Source organism: Carcharhinus amblyrhynchos, chromosome 18, assembly GCF_965287045.1.
Source record: "Carcharhinus amblyrhynchos chromosome 18, sCarAmb.v2.hapA, whole genome shotgun sequence".
NCBI lineage: Eukaryota > Metazoa > Chordata > Chondrichthyes > Carcharhiniformes > Carcharhinidae > Carcharhinus > Carcharhinus amblyrhynchos.
In genome coordinates, this window is record NC_137341.1 from 17,089,535 (window position 1) to 17,110,158 (window position 20,624).

A 20,624-nucleotide genomic window follows, 5' to 3' on the forward strand; every position below is an offset into this window, starting at 1 on the left:
CCAAAGATGTGCGGGTTAGGTTGATTGGCCATGCTAAAAAAAAATGCCCCTTAGTGTCCTGAAATGTGTAGGTTAGAGGGATTAGTGGGTAAATGTGTAGGGATATGGGGGGTATGGCGTGAGTGGGATTGTGGTCAGTGTAGATGCGATGGGTTGAAGGGCTTCTTTCTGCACTGTAGGATTCTATGATAATTCTATTAGTTTTAAGATAGCTATGGAGTATGATAGGTCTGGCCCAAAAGTTAAAATTCTAAATTGGGGCAAGGCCAATTTTGATGGTATCAGGCAGGAACTTTCGAAAGTTAATTGCGAGAGTCTATGGGAAGGCAAAGGGACAGCTGGTAAGTGGCAGGCTGTCAGAAGTATGTTAACTAGGGATCAGGCTAAACACATTCCCCTTAGAGTGAAGGGCAAAGCTGACAGAAGTAGGGAACCCTGGCTACTCGATATATTGAGGCAGTGGTCAAGAAGAAGAAGGAGGCACATGACACGCATTGGCACTGGGACAAAGTGAATCCCTTGAAGATTATAGGGGGTATAGGAGTAGAGTAAAGAGAGAAATCAGGAGGACAAAAAGGGGATATGAGATGTTTTGGCAGATAAGGGAAAGGAGAATCCAAAGAGTTTCTACAAATACATAAAGGCCAAAAGAGTAACTAGGGAGAAAGTAGGGCCTCTTAAGGATCAACAAGGTCATCTATGTGCGGATCCACAAGAGATGGGTGAGATCTTAAATTAATATTTCTCATTAGTATTTACTATTGAGAAAAGCATGGATGTTAGGGAACTTGGGAGATGAATAGTGATGTCCTGAGGAGTGTACATATTACAGAGAAGGAGGTGCTGCAAGTCTCAAAGCACATCAAGGTAGACAAATCCCTGGTGACCTAATGAGCTGTATCCCAGGATGTTATGGGAAGCTAGGGAGGAAATTACAGGTCCCCTAGCTGAGATATTTGGATTATCAATAGCCACAGGTGAGGTGTCTGAAGATTGGAGGGTGATAAATGTTGTGCCTTTGTTTAAAAAGGGCTGCAGGAAAAACCTGGGAACTGTAGGCCAGTGAGCCTCACATCTGTGGTGGGTAATTTGTTGGAAGGCATTTTGAGACAGGATCTAGAGGCATTTAGAGCAACAAGGACTGATTAGGGACAGTCAGCATGGCTTTGTGAGTGGAAAATCATGTCTCACAAATTTGATTGAGTTTTTCGAAGGAGTAACCAAGAAGGTAGATGAGGGCAGTGCAGTTGATATTGTCTATGTGGACTTTAGCAAGGCCTTTGACGAGGTACCACATGGTAGGTTGTTGCATAAGGTGAAATTTCACAGGATCCAGGGTGAGGTAGCTAATTGACTACCAATTGGCTTGATGACAGAAGCCAGAGGGTGGTTGAAGAGGGTAGTTTTTCAAACTGGAGGCCTGTGACCAGCGGAGTGCCTCAGAAATCGGTGCAGGGTCCATTGTCATTTGTCATTTATATTAATGATTTGGATGAGAATATATGAGGCGTGGTTAGTAAGTTTGCAGATGACACCAAGATTGGTGGCATAGTGGACAGTGAAGAAGGTTATCTTGGATTGCAACGGGATCTTAATCAATTGGGCCAGTGGGCTGACAAATGGCGGATGGAGTTTAATTTAGATAAATGTAAGGTGATTCATTTTGGTAGATTGAATCAGGGCAGTTAATGGTAGGGTGTTAGGGAGAGTTACAGAGCAAAGAGATCTAGAGGTGCAGATTCATAGCTCCTTGAAAGTGGAGTCACGGGTGGACAGAGTGGTGAAGAAGGCATTCAGCATACTTTGTTTCATTGGTCAGGATATTGAGTACGGGAGTTGGGACATCTTGTTGAAGTTGTACAAGACATTGGTAAGGCCACACTTGGAATACTGTGTACAGTTCTGGTCACCCTATTATAGAAAATATATTATTAAACTAGAGAGAGTGCAGAAGAGATTTACTAGGATGTTACTGGGACTTCATGACTTGAGTTATAAGGAGAGGCTGGATAGACTGGGACTTTTTTCTCTGGGGCATAGAAGGCTGAGAGATGATCTTATTGAGGTCTATAAAATAATGAGAGGCACTGATCAGTTAGATAGTCAATATCTTTTCCTAAAGGTAGGGGAGTCTTAAACTAGAGGGCATAGATTTAAGGTGAGAGGGGAGAGATACAAAATTGTCCAGAGGGGCAATTTTTTCACACAGAGGGTGGTGAGTGTCTGGAATAAGCTGCCAGAGGTAGTAGTAGAGGTGGGTACAATTTTGTCTTTTAGAAAGCATTTAGACAGTTACATGGGTAAGATAAGTATAGAGGGATGTGGGCCAAATGCGGGCAATTGAGACTAGCTTTAGGGTTTAAAAAAAGGGCGGCATGGACAAGTTGGGCCGAAGGGCCTGTTTCCATGTTGTAAACCTCTATGACTTTATAACTTTAAATACCTCCTGTTCCTAATGAAGGCTTAAATGTCTTGGTGTTGCCCAATGAGTGTCACATTATTATACCTATAGTAAATTTAATCAATACTTATTGCATGCATCTACATATTTTATCTACTTAATTCCATAATTTCTAAGCTGCCTGCTCCTGTTCCCTTATTTCCTCAGCTTACTATCATTTGTAAATCTGATTTGATTTATTATTGCCACATGTATTGGGATACAGTGAAAGGCATTGTTTCTTGCATGCTATACAAAGCATACCCTTCATAGAGTACAAAGGAGAAAAGGAGAGGGTGCAGAATATAGAGTTGCAATTACAGGTAGAGTGAAGAGAAAGATCAGCTTAATATATAATAGGTCCATTCAAAAGTCTGATGGCAACAAGGAAGAAAAGGTTTAAAAAGACTATTAGGAAATATAAGAGTTAAGTTTTAAGAGCATAGAACGGCATAAAAGTTGGACTTAGAGGGTATGCTGCTGACAGCTCGCATTTTTTTGATGAATTTGACTTGGATTCCCAGGTCTGAGTAATTGATGCAACATAGGAAAAGCAACAACAAATGCTGGAAAATCGTGGCAGGTCTGACAGCACCTGTGGAGAGAGAATAGAGCCAGTGTTTCGAGTCTGGATGACCTTATAGACTTGAAACATTGGCTCTATTCTCTCTCCACAGATGCTGTCAGACCTGCTGAGATTTTCCAGCATTTTCTGTTTTTGCTTCAGGTTCCAGCATCCACAGTATTTTGCTTTTAATGTGGAAATAATGGTGTTTCAGTACTGATTCCCAGAACACCCCTTTTACCAAATCTCTCCATCTCAACTTGTCTCCTTTAATCAGGACTTGCCTGCTATTTTCTATCCTTCAGCCAGTTCCATCTAAACTCTGTACTTTACCATGATTCCCATATTTGTGTGGATGTATGGTTCCAGTGAAACAATAGATGACTACTCAGTCCTCATATGACCAACAGACTCAGGAATTAGTGACCTTCAGACAAGATCCCATTGCAGAAGGAATGGGTAATCTATTTGTCCTACAGATTAATGGTATTCCCGAGAATGGTTCCAGGATTGGGTAACTTCAGTTACGTAGAAAGATTGGAGAGCTTGGACTGGTTTCCTGAGGAGAGGATACTTGACGGTGGCATTCAAAATCATGAGGGGCCTGGACAAAGTAGATGGGAAGAAACTGTTCCCGCTGGTGGAAGGATCGAGAGCCAGAGGGTGTAGATTTAAAGTAGTTAGTAAAAGAAGCAATGGTGACCTGAGGAGAAACTTCTTCATGCAGTGAGTGGTTAGGATCTGAAGTGTACTAACTGAGTGTGTGATGGAGCCAGAGTCAGTTGAGGCTTTTCTCAAGGGATGGGATCACCTTCTGAAAAGGAAATATTTTCAGGACTGCAGGGAATGGCACAAGGTGAATTTACCCTTCAGAGGGCTAGCACAGATGAGATAGGCTGAACGATCGCCTTCCATGCTGTCACTGTCTGATGATTTTATGAGTCTAATGCATGGAATAGGAAGGTGTGGAGTGCAGGGAGGAAACTAAAGTTCAAAGGGAAGGGAAAAAGTAAAAGTAATGAGGAAGATGCTTCTGAAGTTTAATATTTTTGAACAAATACAAGGTATCCAGTTCAAAGTAGATTGCATTGCCTGTTCCCTTCAGTGCCATTAATCTCAATCCCCATTTCTGCAATTCAGGTAAAACTGTATTTGAACATCAACATCAGCTCTGGGTGGCACAGTGGTTGGCACTGCTGCCTCATCGTGCCAAGGAGCCAGGTTCAATTCCTGGCTTGGGTCACTGTCTGTGTGGAGTCTGCATGTTTTTCCTGTGTCTGCATGAGTTTCCTCCCACAGACCAAAGGTGTGTGGGTTAGATGGTTTCGCCGTGCTAAATTACCCCTTAGTGTCAGGGGACTAACCAGGATAAATGCATGGGGTTGCGGGAATAGGGCCTGGCTGGGATTGTAGTTGGTGCAGACTCGATGGGCTGAATGGCCACCTTCTGCATTGTAGGATTCTACGATATCATGAAATCTCCAGGCATCAGTCAAACATGGGCAAGGAAACCTCCTACTAGTTACCACCTATTGCACCCCTCAGCTGTTGACTCAGTTCTTCTCCATGTTGGACATCACTGGGAGGCAACACTGGGGGTGGCAAGGGCACAGAATATACTCTGTGTGAGGGTCTACAATGTCCATCACTGAGGGTGCCTCGGTAGCACCACCACAGACTGAGCTGCCAAAGTCTAAATGACATAGTCCAAGACTGGAGTGGATCATCCAGATTGGTGGTCTAGTACCATATTGAGGGAGTGCTATCCTGTCAGAGAGATATTCTTTAAGGTCAGGTGTCAAACATATTTTTGATCCAGTAGAAAGGACGAAATGCTTCTGATGTATAGACATCATTAATAAAAGGCAAATGTACCATTTACTAATTTTGTTGCTTATTTTTCCCTATGTCGCAAAATTATTTCCCACATTACAACAATGACAACACTTCAAAAGTACTTCATTGCTGTAAAGCACTTTGTGGCATCCTGATATCATGCAAGGTGCTATATAAATGCAAGTTCTTTTTTTCCTCTCTGTTCTTTTGAGGGAGCATTACTAGTGGAGAACAGCTAACTCTTGTCTCCATAGCAACAATCACCCCATTTAAAAAAAAATACAGCTGGATATTTCAGTAAGATATACCATTACGTGTAAGCAATTGTTATTATTTATAATAATCACTACCAGGGAAAATGAGTAACAAATGCAAATGTGAAATGTGCCAGTGATTAGGGTTAGAGAATTACAAAATGTCAGTTTGCCAGTTTACCCACCTGTGAAAGCAGCTGTAAGGATGGAGAGCGAGGCCTAGTTCCTTCATAAAGGGCAAGGCCTCCCTATAAACATTGTGCTAGGCACTGCCTGACACTGTTTTTGCAAAGGATAACATCTTGTATTTGATTCTTCAGCAATTCTATGGAAAAAGTTACATCAGTAAGATCAATATATTGCACACGGTTGAGAGGATGATTCCACTAGCTACAGCAAACGTGACGGAGAAAAATAAAGCACAACAGGGGCAGGAAGAGGCCATATGCTTTTTTTTCAAATTTAGAGTGACCATTTGTCAGCTTTTTAAAAGTGGGCGGCCTGGATTTTAGCCAGCCTGGTCACTATCCAGAGTACTGGCTGGTTCATTATGTCACCTATTTTGTGCCTTTAGTAACATACCTCAGTGACGCGTTGGCCCCATCACACGCAGCAGAATTAAACCAACTGGGACAAGAAACGGATGTTCGCTTTCAAACTTTCTACCACAAACCACATCAAGGCACTAAGGGGAAAGGTGGAAGGCAGAGAAATCAGTGACAAAAATCCAAAAGGGCCACAGTTCGGAGTGCAGAGACTGTTATGGATGGTACAAACTTCAAAAGAATGAACACAAATAACGACACCTGTAACATACCTCTGCAGTTATTTAGATGTCTTCAGTTTAGGTCTGTGAGTACTGCTTCTTGGTGTCCCCTGCCGTGCTGGCAGTGACATTGGAGGCAGCCTGCTGGCTTTACTGTCCAGGTGGCCATGATCATCTTGGCAGTCGTCCTCTGACCGGTGAAGTCTTCGCCTGGGAGGGTACATCCAGCCTCATGGCTGGGCATTCCTCAGTCACTGTGGCACCACCAGATGCAGCAACCACTGACAGAAGGGCTGAGGAGTTGGCACCCTTGTCCGGCACATGCTGAGAGGAGCCCAAAGTGGTGACAGGCAACTTATCCGCCAGCGTGAGGTACGTTTGCAGACCCCAGTCTACCACTGATGGGTGACTCCAGAGGCTCATCATCTGCCTCAGACTCAGCCACATCCTGGTCTCTAGAAGTGCTCCCACTGTCAGGGCTGTGGTACCTCTCTGTCGCTGCCCACTCCTCACAAGGGTGTGATGTGCCCTAACTACAGTCTACTACCCATAGAGGTGACAACCTAATGCCACCTGATGTGAGAGTACCTGATCTGGTGCCTGTTTCTGAAAGAGGATGTGACACTGGCGCAGGTACAATGCCTTCCTCAGAAATTAACAGGGAGAGCTCGGGGTTGCCTCTGCCTCCTGTGGTTGGCATATGTGCAGGAGGAAAATATCACTAAATCCAATCATCACAGTCAGTCTATGTGAGGTGGGTTTAGGGTGAGAATGGACTCATATAGCAAAGTGCCAGCTGCATTGGAGCTTCAATAGGCACTCTGACTGTGACAGCTCACTTTCAGATGAGTGGAACCCATAACGTTTGGAGAAGTGGTTACACAGCATCTGTGTACTGCGCTCGTACCTTCCTCTGCCAGCTCCACCTCACCATTATCCAAGGCACAAGCTGGCTGGGGGCACTCCAACTCCAGGGCAAGACTCTTACATATGGTGAGGTAGAAAACATCATACCCATTCTAGACACTCTGCAGCAATGTGGCTTCTCTTCTCCTGACAGGAAAACATTAGAATTCATCATTTGTGCCCCATCTCCCAGGAAGTTGATTTCAGCCTCCAGTAGCACCAGCATCATGCCCACCCCCATGGGATGTGTCACACCCTGCAATGCACTAAGGCCAAACATGCTGACATCTCGCTTCAGTGCCAGTTGGCACACACCTTCTTAGACCCCTGAGTGCCCCAAGGAATGGGCACCTGACAACACTACTCCACACTTACTCTTGCCTGTGGCACTGAAACCATGAGCAGTGCACCACACACTGCCCACCAACCCAGGTAGTGACGCCTGCCCTGGCCTTTTTGTTCAGGTGGCCTGCTCTTGCCATCCTTTGAGATTGGAAATTTGCTGCCTGGAACTGACTCCTCCACCAGGACTCTCAGACCCTAAGCCAAGAAACATGGAGGGGCTGAATGCCCACCTGACTTGCCCACCCACCTTTCATGACCACCAGGTGTCGTGGCCAAGGCAAGACACCTGGGACAGTTATTACAAGGCTTTCAAACACCATCCCCCCCCCCCAACCTCCACATCGGCCTCCCACAAGACGACAATAAGCTTTAGGAGCAAAAGTAGACTATTCAGTCCCTTGAGTCTGCACTGCCATTCACTGAGACAACTCCTGCCCACCTTCAGGGAGCTGTTTTGCGGTTTTTAACACCCCCCCCCCCCACCCCCCCCCCCCCCCCCCAACCAGGTCTCCATCAGAACCCAGACCTGATGTGTTCCCACCCCCACGCATACTGAAGAGTCTACCAGCAGTCACCTTTCACACTGAGTGGGCTGTGTTTGGCGTATTATCACATGAACAATGTGATGTTGGTCAGGAGTAGGTTTTACATTGACATCGGGCCATGCTGACTTTGGGCACACCCTGATGTGCCCATGCAGGCCCGGTGAAATGTTCAATGTATTCAAATTTCAGTATTCTGAGGAAAAAGTGCCTCCACACAGCCTTTGTCTTGTGCCATATTCATCAGTTAGTGAGACATGATGCTTCAATACTTTACTCTCAGTTAATGGAGGCAGACAGATTTATTACAGTAACATATATTGCCATTTGAGAAATTTGTTGAGGGACACCTTTTGAGTTTTGTCCTCTAGCTGACCCTCCCAGCCTGGCTTTATGCCACCTCCTTTGACATTATCACTTCATAATTCCTGGGAAAGATAAGATTCTTGTTCTGTGCTTGATCTAATTTTAATTTTCTAAAAGGAGGTAAGGCTATAAATAGCTCCCATCAAGTGGCTAAATCATGCCCATAATCTCATCACCTGGTTTGTTACACTGCTTCACGGACAAACCATCTTTTAAAAATAAAAGCATTTGTCAATGTTGGCATGATGATTCCCTATGGACGTTGAATAATAATTTAGTGCTCTGTCCTTACCCCTTCCCCTCTCTCCCAGGACCATGACAGGACTTGATTTGATTTATTATTGTCATGTGTATTAGTATACAGTGAAATGTATTGTTTCTTGTGGGCTATACAGACAAAGGATAGAGAAGGAAAAGAGAGAGTGTGGAATGTAGTGTTAATCAGAGCTAGGGTGTAAGAAAGATCAACTTAATATGAAGTTGGTCATTCAAAAGTCTGATGGCAGTAGGGAAGAAGCTGCTCTTGAGTCGGTTGGTATGCGACCTTAGGCTTTTGTATGTTTTCCTGACAGGAGAAGGTGGACGAGAGAATGTATGGGGCGTGTGGTATCCTTAATTATGCTGGTTGCTTTGCCGAGGCAGCAGGAAGTGTACAGTCAGTGGGTTCTTCTTGACCTCTCTTTTCACTCCACAGTTTCCTCATTCAAAGAATCATCCTGTTATTTCTGTCAACTTCAACATGATGCCGCCACTCAACACATCACGCTCTTAATCCCCACCCTGGTCCACCTTTCCATCACACTCAACATCTCATTCGCACCCCTCCCCAACCATGGCATCTTCCATTGCAATTACAGAAGGTGCAACATTGCCCCTTCACCTCCTCTCCCCGCCACTGTCCAAGGGCCCAAACATCCCTTTCAGGTGATGTAGCATTTCACATGCACTTCCTACAATTTGGTCTACTGCGTTCACTGCTCCCTATACTCTGTACTAGGGAGACTAAACTCAGGCTGGCTGATGTTTCTGTAAACAGCTTTGCTGCAGGAGGTTGAAGAATTCCAGCCTAAAAGTCTTGCTTCTGGGTGAGAAGGTTGTAGGTTCAAGCCCCGATCCAAGGCATCAGCATTCTCATTCCAAGTGGGTTGCCAATTCTGATTGGATGAATCACATGACCATCCTGCCATCAACCTTGACCACTCTCCCACCACTGGTCACCTGACACATCCACACTCTCAGCATCCTATTTTTGCAATTGCAAAGTGAACTAACTGTTCTAAATCCAATTGGGATGATACATAGCTGTCAGAGTTCCCCACCTTCACTACTTTTATGACTAATAAATGCAATTGTTTGAAGAAAATGAAAAACAAACTACATTTTTATTGTTCCTTTGTAATATTTCTCCACATCTGTGGGAAGCAGAATCCTGGGATTAATTCCTGAAGACTCTAGAACACTCCTGGAGGATTGAACAACGCAATTCCAAGCTGGGAGAGTGGCATGTTGCCTAGTGCTATCAAATGTGAGACAGTCTTCACCAGCCACACATGGTGACACAGTGGTTAGCACTGCTGCCTCATACCGCTAGGATTCTGGGTTCAATTCCAGCCTTGGGTGACTGCGTGGAATCATAGAATCCCTACAGTGCAGAAGGCCATTTGGCCCATCGAGTCTGCACTGACAACAATCCCACTCAGGTCCGATCCCCGTAACCCCACATATTTACCGTCCTAGTCCCCCTGACATTAAGGGGCAAGTTATGGGTTTAGGCCGGCAGGTAAGGTGATCTGTTGGAGAGTTGGTGCATATGCAATGGGCCGAATGGCCTCTTTCTACGCTGTAGTGATTCAATGATTTCCAGCCCTGGCCTCTGAGGCAATTCATTTGTATAGCAGAAAGAAACAAAACTGTCCCACAAGGCTTTGAGTTCCAACACCGGAGAAGTAACTTGGACATGTTTAAAGAATATATTTTGTTGTATTGTCGGTGGCATTGCTGTTTAGCTGTTTTACCCACTTTTTGATTTTGCTTCTTTATTTTCAGGCCTGCGAATGTTAAATCATTCAAATGTGAGTGTCTTTGCTTCAGATTGTTTCCTCACAGAATTCCATGTGGAAGCTAAAATTGGAAGCAAGTGGGTCTGAAAAGTAATGGGGGAAACAAAGGAGGCTGCAGATTGCAGCTGACAAAGTTCTCTAGCTTTCTAATTCAGTGAAGCTATCTCCTGCCTTGAGGGACTGATTAGAACCTATATGTGGGTGGAATGAGGGATGCTTCATTCTGCTATGGAACAAACTGATCTCTTAATTTCCTGCTGAATGTGCAGTGCAGGACAGGCCTATTAATATCCCTCTGCATTCCTATGCAGCTGCCGGCCGTATTTTGTGTCCCGGGAATTGTGCCCACTGTCGGGTAATATCCACAATGCTTTCTCCCCTCCCCCCACCCCACCCACCCATCTTACCTCAGTTTTCTCTCCACCTGCTCTGAAGGATAATGGCAGCCCCTCCATGCGCCCCCCCCACCCCCCACCCTACTTCTCCTTGGCACAAGACCTGGAGTAGGTTATTCAGTCCATTGAGTACATCTAGCGCTGTTGTGATGATCTGTGCCTTTGAAAACATAGAAAAAAGAAGCAGGAGTAGGCCGTTCGGCCCTTCAAGGCTGCTCCACCATTTATTTTCATCATGGCTGATCATCAAATTCAATATTCTGACCCCACCTTTCCCCCATACCCCTTGATCCTTTTAGCCCCAAGAGCTATGTCTAATATCTCCTTGGAATCACACGACGTTTTGGCTTCAACTACATTCTGTGGCAGTGAATTCCACACATTCACAACCCTCTAGATGAAAAAATTCTTTCTCATCTCAATTCTAAAAAGTTTACCCCTTGTTCTCAAACTATGACTCAGAGTTCTGAACTCCCCCACCATTGGGATATTCACCATGTCTACAAGAAACCTTCAATGAAGAGGTCGTGAATGGAGCCCAACCCATCACGCAAACCAGCCTCCCATCTATTGACTCTGTCTACACTTCCTACTGCCTCGGAAAAGCAGCCAGCATAATTAAGGACCCAAGCCCCCCTTGACATTTTCTCTTCCACCTTCTTCCATCGGGAAAAAGATACAAAAGTCTGAGGGCACGTACCGACTGACACAAGAACAGCTTCTTCCCTCCAACATACAGATTTTTGAATGGACCTATCTCACATTAAGTTGATCTTTCTCTACACCCTAGCTATGACTGTAACACTACATTCTGCACTCCCTCCTTTCCTTCTCTAGCACGGTATGCTTTGTCTGTACAGTTCACAAGAAACAATACTTTCCACTGTATACTAATACATGTGTCAATAATAAAATCAAATCAAATCGAAACAAGGTCTCTTGAACGAGACTTATTTTCCCCTCAATCCTCTGAGGAAACACCTTGGTGTTTTTCTGCATTCAGGGGCTGCTTAACAAATACAATTTGCTGTAACAAATACAATTGTCAGATCAGAAAGGACCAATGTGTCTATCAGGCCTTTCCCACACACAATAATGGTCAGATTGTTGTGACCAAACACTATCCCCTGACTCCTCAGCAACGCACTGAGACAGGAAAGATCAGGAGGAATGGTTTTGCTGTCGTTCCACTGTTACTCTTCTTGAGGACCCCCAGGAAAACAGCAGACACCTGTCTCTGGTAGTAGTGGATTAACTACCACCCGCTGAGCTTTAGTAAGGCTCCCTGACCTTGCCCCCGCCCAACCCTTTGTTGAATAGAATAAAGTGACGTTAAGTAACGTTAGACAACTTATATCGTTGTACTATGTATAATGTGCCACGTGTATAATATCATAAAGTTATACGAATCAGTTATAGCCCTTTTATTCATGTGGTGTGGGACTAATACTATGTAAGGGTGTATGTTGAAAAAGTGTTATATGTAGCTAAGTAAGTACGTAATATATGTTTTAGCAAGACAATAAACTTATTGCATTTATTTTCTATTTATTTGCATGTAGTACAAGTCTGGGAATGAAGCTCCTCTGTTTATAAATATTTGTTATATTAATTCACCCTTAAAAGCGTTAAAACCAATTTTTATTTCCTCCCCTCCCCACCTTCTGGGCCCCTAGGCTTAAGCCTACTCAGCTTAATGGTTAATCCGCCACTGGTCTCTGTTGGGCCTCAGTCAGTTCTTGGATACCTTTGTAAGAGTTGGAATAATTCCATTTACCTCATGAGAGGCAAATGAGGGTCAGGAGTGCAGCCGGGCTGATTTGAAACTGAGTCACAAAGGCAGACCTTTACTGCCCTGGGGGCTAGGGGAGGAGCGGGCAGGGTGCCTTGTCAAATGCTTGGCTTGTCTGCCACCTACCTGCCACCCGATCTGTCTCTGATTTTTTTATGGGGCGGGAAATTAAGTCATCAGGTGATCCGCCTGCCCTTGGCCGATTGAGGCCTTTAAGTGGCCAATTACTAGCTCATTGCAGCCCTGCCCTTATTTTAGCTATGGTAGGGGAAGCCTATGCCAAGTGGGTAACCCAGCAGCTTTGACTGGGCAAGGTAGTGAAAGGGAGAGTTGCTTTGGGTTCCTCTGTGCCTATTGGAAGCACTTCCCCACCCCTTCCCTTATTGAGTCGTACACCCTTTAACCTACCTGCCACTGGCTCTACCACTTCCCTCGCATCTCTCTCTGAGGTCTGTCAGCCAAGCCCCAGACAGAGCTGAAGTCTGGCCTCCATTAGTTTCATTACTTTGGGGATTGACAGTAGTTTTGGCAATGTCTACTGCAAACCTGGCACTGTGGGGCTGCATAGTTGCTAACAAATCTGATCAGTCAGCTGCTCTTTAAGGCTGGGCCTTCCTCCCCAGATAGGGGCAGAAGTCTCACCCTGAGTCACTTGACACCCCGCTGAGTGTAAAATGGTTACAGGGCAGACAGTATGTGCAGGGCTGTGCTCCCCATCAATTCTTGAGATGATGGGACTGGATGCCTTACTATTCCGGTGAGGGGGGTGGGGGAAGGGGTTTGGGGAGGGAGGGGTGGGTGTTCCAGAGCTTAGGGCCAAGCATCAAGACATGGTGGCTGCTAACGATGGAGTGTCTAACAGCAGAGATGCTGAAGAGGCCAGGAAGGGAGGAGTGCAGAGATCTTGGAGGGTTGTACGGCTATGGAGGATTCAAAGATAGGAAGAGATAAAGCCAAGCAAACATTTGGAAACAATAAAATTGTGGCTCTGCTGGAATGAGAGCCAGTGTTGATCAGGGAGCACTGAGGGGTGGGGAGTGAATGACACTTACTGGGAATTAAGACACTGACAGTGAAGTTTTGGATGAGCGTAAATTTAACGCAGGATGGAATATGGGATGCTGGCCAAGATTACATTGGAATCGTTATGTTTGGAGCTAACAAGGAGAGTTTCAACAGCAGAAAGGCCTCAGACTGGAGCTCTGAGTCCTGCAGTCTCTGAGATGCAGAATAATAATAGTAGCTGGTACACTGAGTGATTTGGAGATATTCATTAGGGTAGGTGTGGAGTCCAGGTCAGGCAATTAGTCTAGATCCTTTGAGACTTGTTTAAAAATAGAAAGTTGAATCGTACAATCATGGAATGCCTAGAGTGCAGAAGGAGGCTATTTGGCTCATCGAGCTCACACCAATAATAATTCCACCCAGGCCCTATTTTCATAACCTCATGTATTTATCCTGCTAGTCTCTCTGACACTAAGGGGTAATTTACCATGGCCAATCCACCTACCCTGCACGTCTTTGGACTGTGGGAGGAAACCTTCCTGTAGGATTCAGATTACATCTTGAAAGACATTGGGATTCATTGATGGGAGATGGGCTTCACTGGCGAGACCAGCATTTATTTCCCATCCCTAATTGCCCTGGAGGTGGTGATGGTGAGCTGCCTCTTTGAGTCATTTTCGATTGTATGCTGAAGGTGTTTGCATTGTACTGTTAGCTCAGGCACTCCAGGATGTTGACCCAATGACCATGAAGGAATGCTTGATATGTGATGGTGTGTGACTTGCACTGGAACCTGCAGGTGGTGGTCAGTATGATGGCCACAGAGGATATGGGGAATCATCAACAGAGTGGCGGCTCATCCAATAGCAAAGGAGCAGTGGGAGTTTAAAACCAGCTGTCTCAATCCGGACCTGAGCATTTTAGGTCTTGGGGCTTTGACCTGTGTACTGTAGCCACAGAAGCAGTGCTCGTAGAATCATAGATCCCTACAGTGCAGCAGGGGGCCATTCAGTCCACCAAGTGTGCACTGACAACAATCCCACTCGGGTCCTATCCCCGTAACCCCATGCATTTACTCTAGCTAGTCTCCATGACACCAAGGGGCAATTTAGCATGGCCAATCCACCTAACCCATACATCTTTGGACAGTGGGAGGAAACCAGCGCACCCAGAGGAAACCCCCCCACAAACATGAGAAGAATGTGTAAATTCCGCACAGACAGTGACCCCAAGCCGGAATTGAACCCAGGCCCCTTGCGTTGTGTGGCAGCACTACTAACCACTGTGCCACCCATGGTGCTCCATTCACTATGTAAATAAAGGGTGTTGGTCTTGGCAAGATTATTACAGTGGTGTTCTTATGTGTCTGCTGCCTTTGCCCTTCCTGATGGTGCTGTTGAAGAAACCTTGACAGTGCTTCTAATAGAGGGTACATACCACTGCCAGCTGTGCATTAGTGGTAGAGGGAATGAACATTTAAGGTGTTGATGGGGTATGTTTTGTCCGGGGTGGTTGTCACACTACTTGGTAGGAGTTGCATTCATTCTGGCAAGCGGATTGCGTTGTCTTTCATCCCGGCTCCTGACTTGAGCCTCCTCGGTGGTGGAAAGTCTTTGGAAAGTCAGAAGGTGAGTCACAATTGTGCCGCGGTGTCTATTTGTCTGATCTAATTAAGTTTCTGGTCAATGTTAACAGTAAGGGATTCAGTGATGGAATTAAAATTGATCTCCTGGATCACTGCAACCCAGGAGAAAATTGAAGAAACTTTTAAAGAAAAATGTGTGATTGTTTTTGGTGTTGTTTGAAAAATATCGTTTGTTAGTAGTCGGAATATCGGGATGTGGGAACAAACGATTTTTGACTGGGTTGGAAGTGGAAAATTGTATGCTGAGAGCTTCAGGAATAGCTCCAATCAGAGTTGGCAATCCTGAATGAGTAAAACACTGCCTCGCTCCTCTCAGTGCTGCAGCTTGTGGGTTAACTCTCTCGAATGGTTCACTTATTCCCTTTCGGTTGACTGACTGACGACCTCAGCCTCAGCAGCTGGAGAATCAGCAGGTCGCCATGCAGAAATGGAAAGCTGTTCTCTTTATTTCCGGAAACAGGCTCTCATCCCTGCTGGCCAATGTCCGCTCTGAAGTCTCGAGAAAGCAGAATGTGACCACACGATGCTGACACGCCTGCAGTGGCCACTGTGCGACGCACTCTGCCCTGTCTGGGAATCTGTTCCTCACAGGAACAGACTGAATTTCCTCCCACAATGTTGATGTCCGTGAGAAACTGTCCCATCCTGAGAAGGCTGGAACAGTTGGTCACCTGTCCTGAAACTGTGAGATCTCCTGGGAGTGACGAAAAAATGCATGAAGAATAGCCCAGACCAGACCAATTTGGGATAAAGTTTAAGTTTAAAGTTTATTTTATTTGTGTCACAAGTGGAGCGACAGTAGTTGAGGGGCGATCTGATAGAAGTCTACGAGATTGTGAAGGCCATGGACAGAGTGGATAGTCAGAAGCTTTTTTCCCAGGGTGGAAGCGTCAGTTGTTAGGGGGCATAGGTTTAGGGTGCGAGGGGTAAGTTTTAAAGGAGATGTATGAGGCAAGTTCCCTACACAGAGGGTGGTGGGTACCTGGAGCTCACTGCCAGGGGAGGTAGTGGAAGCAGATACAATAGTGAGTTTTAAGGGGCATCTGGAAAAATACATGAATAGGATGGGAATAGAGAGATATGGTCCCCAAAAGAAGAGGGGGTTTCAGTTCACATGGGCAGCATAGTCATTGCAGGCTTGAAGGGCCTGTTCTTGTGCTGTAATTTTCTTTGCAGTGTTAATATAAGCCTAACAAAGAACAATGAAGTCACGGTGAAAACCCCCTAGTTGCCACACTCTGGCACCTGTTTGGGTACACTGTGGGAAATTTTGTATGGCTAATGCAACTAACCAGCATGTCTTTTTGACTGTGGGAACAAACCAGAGCACCCGGAGGAAACCCACACTAGCACGGGGAGAACGTGCAAACTTCACACAGACAGTCACCCAAGGCTATCAATTGCCCCCTCCACCACCCTTTCCAAAACCTCAATATCTTTCACTATGTGTGGAAACCAAAAGTGGACACAGTATTCCGAGTGAGACCTGACCAAGAGGTCATGTACAAGGGCAAGTTCTTTTATTTCACTTTAGACTCGAAATCCTATGATTATTCCCCAACACAGTTTAGCGAGTGCTTCGTGACATTACTGTTGTACCTGTAGAGATTATGCATGCATTAGAATGTCCAGGTATGTTCTAGCTCCAGCTCCTCACTTTGTGTGTTTATCTAACTTCTTCAAAGCACTGGGGCAATTCGCCCCTTCTACTGCTTGTATGGACGAGTCCCACATTCTATCCACTGTCTAGGTGAAGAGGTTTAGCCCAGGACGTTGTAGGGTATCTACAGCAGTGACTAAATGTCTCTTCCTTTGCCTCTAGTACTTGAACATTCTTTGGCTTGGAGAGAAGGAGGAGAACCAAAGAAGCTAATTTAATTCGCTAAACCAAGGGAGAGAGGAATAATTAGGCATCTTGTGAATTTTATTTGTTTAATCTGCCAGATTGCTTCTGAGCTCACTTGGTATTTTGGGACTGAAGGAAAGCAAATTGGAAAACTGTGAGGTGAAGGAGGACTCATTAAACCCTGTTGATACTGAAAGACTTTCTGCCGTTTGATTTTGGTGGATTAAATTATAATCTGACAGCCGTTTCTGGACAATTTGACAGTATAGGTTCCAAAATGTTTCATAGAGTCATAGAGATTTGCAGCATTGAAACAGGCCCTTTGGCCCAACTTATCCCCACTTTTTTTTAAACCCCTAAGCTAGTCCCAGTTGCCCGCATTTGGCCCCTATCCCTCTATACCTATCTTACCCATGTAACTGTCTAAACACTTTTTAAAAGACAAAATTGTACCTGCTTCTACTACTACCTCTGGCAACTTGTTCCAGACACTCACCAACCCCTGTGTGAAAAAATTGCCCCTCTGGACCCTTTTGTATCTCTCCCCTCTCACCTTACACTTATGCCCTCTAGCTTTAGACTCCCCTACCTTTGGAAAAGATATTGACTATCTACCTAATAATATCCTTCCTATAATAGGGTGACCAAAACTGGACACGGTATTCCAAGTGTGGCCTTACCAATGCCCTTTCCAATTTCAACAAGATGTCCCAACTCCCGTACTCAATGTTCTGACCAATTAAACCAAGCATGCTGAATGCTTTCTTCACCACTCTGTCCACCTGTGACTTCACTTTCAAGGAGTTATGAACATGTACCCCTAGATCTTTTTGTTGTGTAACTCTCCCCAGCTCCCTATCATTAACTGAGTAAGTTCTGCCCTGGTTCAATCTACCAATATGCGACACCTCGCATTTATCTAAAACTCTGTCTGCCATTTGTCAGCCCACTGGCCCAATTGATCAAGAACCGAGATAGCCTTCTTCACTGTCCACTTTGTCACCAATCTTGGTGTCATCTGCAAACTTATTAACCATGCCTCCTATATTCTCATCCAAATCATAAATATAAATGACAAATAACAGTGGACCCAGCATCGATCCCTGAGGCACACCGCTGGTCACAGGCCTCCAGTTTGAAAAACAAACCACTACAACCACCCTTCTGTCATGAAGCCAATTTTGTATCCATTTAGATACTTCATCCTGGATCCCGTGAGATTTAACTTTATGCAACAACCTACCATGCGGTTCCTTGTCAAAAGCCTTGCTAAGGTCTGTGTAGACAGCATCAACGGCACTGCCTGCATCTACCTTCTTGGTTACCCCTTTAAAAAACTCAGTCAAATTTGAGAGACATGATTTTCCATTCACAAAGCCATGCTGACTGTCCCTAATCAGTCCTTGCATCTCTAAATGCCTCGAGATCCTGTCTGTCAAAATACCTTCTAGCAACTTACCCAACACTGGCCTGTAGTTTCCAGGATTTTCTTGCAGCCTTTTTTAAACAAAGGCACAACATTTGCCACCCTCCAATTTCTGCAATTTTTTAATTTTTAGAATACATATTGCGCAGAAGGAGGCCATTTGGTTCATCAAGTCAGCACCACCACAACTCCACCCAACTCCTATCCCTGTAACCCTATGTATTTACCCTGCTAGTCCTCTGGACACTAAGTGGTGATTTATCATGGCTAATCCACCTAACCTGCACATCTTTGGATTGTGGGACGAAACTGGAGCACTCGGAGGAAATCCACACAGACACGAGGTGAACGTGCAAACTTCATACAGACAGTGACCAAAGCCTGGAATCGAACCTAGGTGTTTGTCTCATTTTCGAACCAATGATATTCTTCGTGCTATATCTCCCTTTTAACTCACTGTTCCTATGCTTGCCAGAGCAGCCTGGCATTGAGGGCCGAGGGAGCACCTATACTCTTCCTAAAAGCTGAGGAATAGTGTCAATGAGAGATGTTTGACAAGATCTCAGTCAGTAGTGCTCTGAATCAGATAGGGCTGTGGGTTCAGGGAACTGAGCTAACATTCCGGTGCTGACACTGATAGCAGTGACTGGGACATTGGCCATCCTTGTCAGCTGCACAGTCCATATCATGCGGCACTATTTCGAATAGGAGCAGGAGAGTTAACCCTGGTGGCCTGGCCAACACCTATTATATTCAACCAACACCTCAAAGCCTCTCAAAGCTGTTTTTGGGATCCTGCTGTGTGCAAAGAAGCTTCCAAGTTTCCTCCACAGGCATAAAAAATATACCATGACACTATTTCGAAAAAGAGAAAAGGAGTGGGGTTGGGTTGAGGGGGGCGGTGGGGTAGGGGGGTTGGTGTTGTGATGTTCCTGACACCCTGGCCAATACGTATCCCTCAAACAGCCTCAACAACAACACATTTTTTGGCCATCCCATTGGCACACTGTGGGAGCTTGCTGTGCACAAATTGCCCACTACATTTCCTGTATTACATGACAACAATACTTATTGATCATAATGCCCTCTGGGCCGGCTGTTAGTTCTGAAAGGTACTGTATGAATTGTTGAGTTAACATTTGAACAGTCCTCAAAATTGGGAACAGTGGTTATTTTTGGAGGTCCAGAACCTATTTAGGTTCCAGCGCGCAGAACACTTATATAAATTAGCTTCCTCAAAAAATGCATTATCCCCCTTCGCAAAAGGAAGGATCTGCTTCGTGCGAGGTTGTGGTGATAATGGAGAGGGTGAAAGTAGCTGGACAGAGCCAAATGAATGGAAGTCAGTGTGTACGGCCTAAAAGATGTTTCATTGTTCCAAAGGGCAGTTGCTCTCTGCCCCACTCCCCAACCAGTTCTGACAGGCTATTCTCATTCTGTGCTGCACGAGATAATCTATTGCCACAGCAGGAGTGTAAATGTAATCTATTAAACTGTATACAGCCCTCCTGTGGACATGCTGTGCCAGTACTTACAGCAGCATGTGTTTTAATGCAGTCCCGGCCTGGGAATCTCTGGAACTGATTCATTTCCACTGCCACACAAAGGGGGCCATATTTGCCCTATGCATAGTCTGTAATAAAATGGTGGAGCCTTTCTTTCAATGTGGCATGCAGGGGAAGCTTCCAGAGCAACCAAGAAATAAATACTCATATCAGTTGATCAGTGCATCAGTACTTTGACTATCTTGGCATTGTACTTGCAGACTTTTCTTCACTGATTTGCATACATTTAATGCTGGATTTTCTCAGTTCATGCACTAAGCCTACAGCAGTGTATCAAGGCACCACGGGGAGGGAAGTAACGTGGCTTTTAATCCTTTCAAATCACTCAGAAATACACTCTGTAAATTTCCAACATTGAGAATTGTCAAATTGAATATTGGAAATCTCTTGAATTATATCCTGCTTGTGTGTGATGGTTGACTGCTCTGGGGCTGGTAGCTAATGGGCTTATCTCCTGCACACCCAAGCTCGCTTCCCTAGCCTCTGTCTTCCCCCTCCCTGATGCGGAGATGCTAACATTGGACTGGAGTAAACACAGTAAGAAGTCTCACAACACCAAGTTAAAATCCATCAGGTTTATTTGGTACCAAAAGGTTTATTTGGCTACCAGATCAACCTGTTGGACTTAACCTGGTGTTGTGAGACTTTTTATTGTGTTTCCCCTTCTCTCCTAGGAATGGTGACAACCTGAATATAAAATCAGCATATAACTATTAGTAATTTGCATAAACAAGCAATGGAGGCAGTCCAGAGAATGTTTGGTAGGTTAATCTCAGGAATGGAGGGGTTTTCTTATGAGGAGAGATTGAGTAAATTGGGCCTGTACTCATTGAAGTTTCGAGGAATGAGAGCCAACTTTATTGAGACATA